General features: G+C 33.7%; 1 long non-coding RNA gene across 1 annotated transcript; it reads left to right on the top strand.

Moving 5' to 3' along the window:
• Positions 1-5,525: 5,525 nt before the first annotated feature.
• LOC138859021 (uncharacterized) lies at positions 5,526-6,747 on the top strand. Its single transcript, XR_011398059.1, has 3 exons — positions 5,526-5,773; positions 5,870-5,991; positions 6,070-6,747. It is a non-coding gene; the product is annotated as an uncharacterized lncRNA (long non-coding RNA).
• The last annotated feature ends 1,019 nt before the right edge of the window (positions 6,748-7,766 follow it).

Genomic DNA, 7,766 nt, shown 5'->3' with positions numbered 1-7,766 from the left:
TAACGACCTACAACGGCAACAATGTCCCATTAAGTAAAAGCAAGAGAAGTAATGAAAACAGCACCCAGATTATAGGAGACAGTGCCAATAGCGGAAGGAATATCAACAATTGAAAACGACAAATAAATCGTAAATTTGTCTGTTAAATGGCAAAAATCCAACCGTCGCGGCGCGTCGAACCGCAGCCATATATACTTACGTACATATATAGTACTTCATGGTTTGTATATCTGACGGATTGATGAATAAGTTGACGGGCCACCGATTGTCGTTGTACGTGCAACAATTGGGCGTACCATTTGTTAAATGCTCGACGCATACTGCTGATGGCGCGTGCAGTCCAATTCATATGAGGCTTTGAAAGCTTGTGCCACCAACAGAGTCAGATGATAGGAAAAGTGTCTGAGTCGCCAGAGAAGTACTTGGCACTGAGACGTATAAGGTGCACAAGAGGGGACCCAGTTAGGCTAATGGCGCAGAGGCTAAAGCAATGAAAAATAATTGCCGTACCAGACGAAGTTGGTTATACTTCAAATTGTTGTATGTTCTTCAAATTGTGGTTAAAGTTGTATGTATAATATTGGTTCATATGTGTATGTGCTACACTATATATCCTTTCATATACGCTACAGTAATAGAATATAACTTAAAAAAAACAATGGATCAGTTAATTAAATTATAGTTAGCTAAGGGAACAGTGAAAAATGTGACGCAAAGAAAAAATAAATAGAATGAGTTTCCATTGATGTCGGGTTTTTTAAAGAATTATTAATCGCCTATTTGTTTAAGTTGACCGCGGGCACCGCTCTGCTAGTCAATAAAATTGAATACTACAAGAATATATCGGCTCCATTCACCTAACAGTCATTTATAACACCTAACCCCTAATAATAGATATTGGATTCAAAATAATATCGATAAAACTAAAGCCGTTATTATACTCTGAACAGGTATGCCAGGACGTTGGTCACACCCAGAAAGAAACGTCGACGACCTTACAAAATTTGTACATACATAAACGATCAGCCTTAGTCGATTTAACTCGTCGTCAACTCGTCTCGCAATCGTAATCATTTATATGTATAACCCTATATCTGTCTCGATTAGTTGTAGGTGTTACATACAACCACAAAGTAAACAAATATATTACACTCTGTAGCACCATTTGTAAGAGTAAAAAAATTATCAGTTAACGATACGAATTAATCTAAGAGGTATTACAATACATCCCGCAAAGCTGAAGTTAAATTGATTGCTGAAAGTCGTAGATTGCCTCCACGCTTTTGTTAACATAAGGCCAATTAAAAGTGCATAACATTCACAGATATAGCGCCCCACCACAATGCAGAATGATTGACGATAATCGCGTGCGAGTGGGCTGTTCCACTTCAACACTATGCTATGAGTCGAAACCACCGTTGACACCGTTGATGTTTGTGAGTCGCAAACATATCGTCAAATTCGTAAGGTAATCACAAATGCGAGTTGCACTTTTATACTTTACTAACGCTTTTGTCTTCGACTCATATTGGTTTGCACCATCTCAACTTCGTTACTGGTTATTTAATACAATATTTATTTTCCGCTTGCCTCATTATGCCAAAACGTGCAATTTCAATGCACACCAAGCCACATCAACAATGATAGAACAGTAACTACAAATACGAATGTGAATTGTTGGAACGGAGTTCAAACCACGATTTCATGTTGACTGTTGTACATTGACTTCATAAAGTAAATATACTCCTATTTATGTATATACGAATGTATGTAAGTTATTGGTAGAAACATGACTACCCGTTAGGAAATTTACTTTGTTCTAATCGCAATGGTTGGTCAACGAATGGCCATTACACCAATTTTGATTGCTGCACTGCACTATTAGTAGAAAAAATAAAAATTGTAGATATGTTCATACTCTTGTTTGAAAAGCATATTGCATTAGTTAATTAAAAGAGAGTTGACTATATTCACCTAAGCTATTATTGAAAGCACTTAATAAAACTATGCAGTCTTACTTTACAAATATTGCATTATTATTTGATTTGTTTTCTGAAGTAATTATTTTCCGTTTGATAATTGATAACTTTTCATATATATCACTTAAATAGATTTACAATAAATCAAAATGTTATAGAAGCCACAAACAAACAAAAAATGTTTTAACTGCCGTAAGTGGTTTATCAAACAATCGAAAGCTGTTGCATACCAAGTGTGGGCATTGCTATTATTAAAGTATCAATTATAACGCCTTCAGAGGATTTCCTTTTTTCCACATCACCTTGCGGAAGTTGATTTCCTATGTGAGGTATACTTCTCATGCCTTGAACCACTACAATTAAGTAGATTGAGTAATGAAATGACCGTCATAAGTCGGACGTATATTTCCAAATCAACCCAATTCTCCAAATCTCTCACCCAACAACTTTTTTCTGTCCTCAAGTCATAAGATAAAACTGTGAAATATTCTTCAGGTAGATGTTAATTTAGACGATTGTATAAATTGACATTAAGTTATGACCATAAGTCCCATTTTAAAGGAATAATTTTTCAAGCATACGATAAATCATCATATTTGGTATCTGGGGCTTGAAAAGGTATTGTCCGTTTTACATGATTGTCACATTGCATAAAGAAATACCTGACGGAAATGTTTTTCATAAGTATGGGACATAAAGCTTTAGTAATTTGCCAGGTCTGTATATTACATCTTTCCGCAGCGCGGCCTTGCCTTCTTTGTCAAACATACCCAACTAACTCTTACCAAATTTTTGTTGTGTAGCATGATTTGTGAATTAGTTTGTGCATTTAAAATTTTTTCGATAGATTGCATTTTGCGGGCTTGGCAATGGTCCGATTTTACCTCATATAATTAAACTAATCACACAAATACAACAAGTTCAACTCCCATTTTTTTACTACAAATAAGGGCGCACGTAGTCACGAGTTAATATTTTCCCTCCGTTTGGTTAAACACCGAAAAGATAGGTCAATATCTGTAAAAAACCACCGCATAATACCGGTGTTGGTCTACATTTACCTTAATATAACTAGTACAACAATTTAAATTCCTATTGTCAACAAAATATTTTGAAATATTAAGTAGACGAATTCTTCATAAATAAAACAATAAACATGACATTACTTTGCTTGTTTATAAAATATATTTAATAATTAGTAGATTTCATACAAATATACAACATCACACACGAGCTACCTATGTACATATATCACTAGTAAAGTACTGGTCTCACATATTAATGCAAGAATTTTATGGTTATTGCACATAAACGGTGTTTAGAATTTATGGATATTTTATGTCAACAAACAATTAATCTGATACAAGTGTTTACAATCACCAATACTCTTGGCAAAAGCTATAGACAGTAGCCTGTCTGAATTTTATAGCATTTTTACGACTTAACGCCACTTAGCGGTAAACCACAAAATCAGTAAACATCAACAGGTCGAATCTCCCGGATTTTCACCAAATGAACAAATTGTCTTAAACACAGATCAAGCATTGCAACTCTGCTTCCAACTCATAAACTAAATAGCACTCATTTTAAAACAATAACATCGGTGCTTCGGTCATGTCAGTATAGTGTTCATTGGCGAAGTTGAGAGTTTGTATTGAGCAGAGATCGTTTTATACCGTCGAACGATGAGTGAGTGTAAAGTAACACACAGCCGCAAATCATTGGCAGCTAAATGTTTTGCCTTTGCACTATATCTGCTATGTGTTTGTGTTTACTTCTTTTGTGAGCGTCTGCGTTTGTGAGGTCGGACCCATTTTATAGATTTTACGACCTTTTTACGATCTTCACCAGTACGGCAGTGTAATGTTATATTCGTATAAGGCATGCCATATAAAAGATATGGTATTTAGCTTCCCTGATGTACGCATTTTTTATATCAAGGATTCAACGTTTTTATTCCTTCATTTCATTGCAATTGTTGCCATAAGATGATGTTGTTATGTAATTTTATTACGTGTTACAACCATTACTATATTTCTCTATCTTACAGATTTTTTGTTGTTGATATTCATGATGGATACGACGTTGTGGATTTCCATTGCTCTTGAAATAGTTCATGATGACATTGATGACTTCTTGATGGTTTGTTAATAGCTGCCGGTTGTTAAATTGTCACTAGATAGAGAAGGGAGCGAAAATAAAAAGTATGATTATTTGTATTTCACCGTAGTCACCAACACAAACAGTAGCATTTTTTATTTTTATTATCCTCATGATTTTTTTTTTGTCAATTTAATGATTTGTTTTGACTGCATAATACATTTAATTCACTAGTTTTACCATCACCATTTATCGATATCGTTTTTAGTTTGAAGTCATTTCTTTTATGTATGAATACTTGCGTACTTTTATGGATATTTTATTTAGTGTGTGTGACCAAAAAGTATTTAAAGTTGTTAATTGGTTCATAAAGTATATTACTAACTAATCTGAGAAGTGTGGAAAAATCGTGATATATAGTATAGGTATGTTAAGGGCATGTAGTAAAATTTGTAAAGCAATTTAATTGTTAATCGAAAGTCAAACCAACGACACACCTTGAAAAATATCTTAAATAAATTTAAAAATGCCTAATAATTTTTTCACAGTCATATCTTATAGTTTAACAGAAATGAATGGTTTCTGGGCAGCACTACATTATTAGATAAAAAGTCTTGAATTAGCATGTACGTATAATTATCACAAAATTATATATACATGTATACATATCTATGAGAGTTGCAAATTTGTTAGTACAAAATACAAATAGCAAACAAAAAGGACTTCAGTTTTAGAACATCTGTAGGTTTTTTTTTCTTAAATCTTCAAAGGGGGAAGATTTATTCATAACATTTCTAAATACAGTGTATTAAGACATAAATTAAAGCGATGGAGATAGAATTTCAAGTGGAACAGATTTAAAAATGGTGGCTTCTTATATCATTACGTGACGAAATGGCAGTTGCAACAGCTCTCTGTAATGAACATCAGAAAACAAGTACCTAAAGTTGAATAAATAATAAACATATGCAACAAATGAGTTCAATCTATAGTTTCAAAATAGCTATAGACGTCGTGGATGAAGTGTAGTGAAACAAATATATTTCTCTTGGAAAGCAAATAGTATCAAGTTACAAAATATGTATATGTATCAAAAAATCTATATTTACACATGTGAATTATATATATATACATATAATTATAACTAACAGTTGCTTATATAAAGTAAACAAAGGAGATAAAACTAAATAATATTACAACAATTATATTAAATTTAATCCCAGCTTTCGTAAGTTGCAATTACTTTGCAAGCAAAGCGTTGAAGAAGAGCAAAATAAACTCAGTTTCAACAGAAGCACTAATGCATCGTGGTTCAGCCTGATTTGTAGAAGGTAATAATGTATGTATGTACTAAACCAAGAGTTCTTTTGTTATTTTATGTGACACGCATATGTATGTATATGTATCTTTTTTTATAAAAAAAAAGAAAACATTTCAAAATACCTAAATAATTCATAAGTCATAAATATGTGTCATAAAAAAATATATTTCTGCGCATCTAAAAATAAGATTCATTTGTAAAAATCCTTGAACGCATAACTTATAATTTGCTTTAGTTCAGTGCCAGAAACTGTGACTCTTGTAATCTGTTGGCGAATGTTTTGAATTCAGTACTTTTATAGTGTTCGTTTGAAGGGCAAATTATGATCATAAATGCATCATAGCTTGCATGGTATACACGTGCACATACGTAGGTAAGTATACACATACATATTGTTTGGGCATAGTAATAAATCATAAAAATATTTAACGAGCCTGTTCAAAGCAAGACCCTTCAATTGTTTTCACAGTCAATGCAAAGAGACGGCCACACTGAATTTGCTCATTACACGGTGGAGTGCCGAAATTGTTTGGGCGTCGTTTAGATTTTGTCTGCTTGACAACAACAATGTGGAAATATATTATATAGAATGTAATTAGAATTGTGTAATTTTACAGCCGCAAAACATGATCTTTTTTGTTGTTGATAATATTTTTTTCTTATCAACAGGGCGTTACTATTGTGGCAAATATTGAGCTGCTTGCCTTGTAGGATACCCGACATGTAGACAAATAAGCGATAACAAGGACCAGGAACCAAAAATGTACCGGAAAATTACATACATTTACTATTCGTTTAAAAAAACTTTCTATGTCACTAAATTGCTCACCTTTGCTTGTAAAATGATTTATTATAAATACTCTAGTGTGGCGCCACCGATCATAGTAGGGATGCCTTTCCAACTAAATTTAAGATTTTGGTTTTGGGCGATATAGTAGATTGGCAAGGAGCTGTTTCTTAAGGAGTCAATATGTTAAGACCGAAGTGATTCGATAAACCAAGATATGTTCTCCATATGGAGAACCTAAATTCAATGTGTCAAAGTAGATCCAGTTATGATGGTAATACCAATTTACATCATTTCTGATATGCTCAAGAAATTATTGAGTGTTAAATTGAAGATGTTTTCAATAGTAGAAAAGTTAATTACACAATCTGAAATCGGCATATTTAATATACGAAATAAGTATGTACACATTTTTTGTACATTTTATAACTACTAACCATTTTTTCAACGCAAAATAAATTTTATTGTATTCAACGTTTTAATTTGAAATAGTCATTGCTTTATTATCATAAATTATCCTATTGTTTAGAATAAATAGTTGCTGAAAACTTTTTTATAAATATATTCGTTTCAAATATGTTTTAAATACCTATATAAAGCATTATAAAGAGTACTGCTAAAATGCTTTGATCATAGCATACGAAGCAAAAGAAAGGCAACAATCTGCAACCAGTTGCATTCCGCAAACCAAAACAAGTTGCCAGCTAAATATGGGAAGAACTGTGTCCGGCAATGAAACAAAAGCATTTAAGAAAATCGCCAAAAACCAATTCATCGAGCTGATGCTGTGAACTACAATGAGAGTTAAGTTGCGATAACTTGAAACTGTGCGACGCCATTTCCATTACCATCGACCACAACATCAACAGCAACATGTAGCTAACCAAAAAAAAGAAAAAACAACGCCGAGCAGAGCTTGCATCAACTTGTTCATTTAATGAAGCAAAAGTCAGTGTTACCAACGAAGCACACGCAAAAGACGTCAAAAAAGTATGAGGGGAAAATAAAAGCATTGGCGTTCAGCTCAATCGACGTTAAAAAAAATGAGGAATGAAAGAAAGGAAAGCAAGCAAAACACTAAGGATAGGAACTTATTAACTAACACATAAAGTGTAGAACAAGTGCAACAGAGGGGTGCAATCAACGGCAGTCACCACATCCAGTTAAACTTGCTTTAGCATCGGGCCGTGTGCGGGGATAAAATGACGATGAGGGGGCAAGTGATGGCAAGTGCAACGAACAAGTAGCAAGATGCACTGAGGAAAAATTTGAGCGAGAATAAAGTAAATGGGCACTTTCGGTCGCAATAACGGCGACATTTACGATTATTTTACGGGCACTAAAAATCAAAAGTGTAATTTACTGAATCGTATCGGGTGTAGAATCAACAACGGGCAGTGAGCGACGGTGAGTGCAAACCAACTACATTGCGCCTCTAAGTCATCAAATATGTTGAAAAGGTTACGAAGAACTCGCATCGAATTGGGTGTACACAAAACGTCGTGAGATGTCGGTGAACGAAAACAACAAGTTCGCTTGCTGCTACTAGAAGCACCATGCGGCAATGACGAGAACAGTT

This window comes from Bactrocera oleae, chromosome 2 (assembly GCF_042242935.1).
Source record: "Bactrocera oleae isolate idBacOlea1 chromosome 2, idBacOlea1, whole genome shotgun sequence".
Classification (NCBI taxonomy): Eukaryota; Metazoa; Arthropoda; class Insecta; order Diptera; family Tephritidae; genus Bactrocera; species Bactrocera oleae.
The sequence above is the reverse complement of the archived record's forward strand: the minus strand, read 5'-3'. Positions and strand labels throughout refer to the sequence as shown.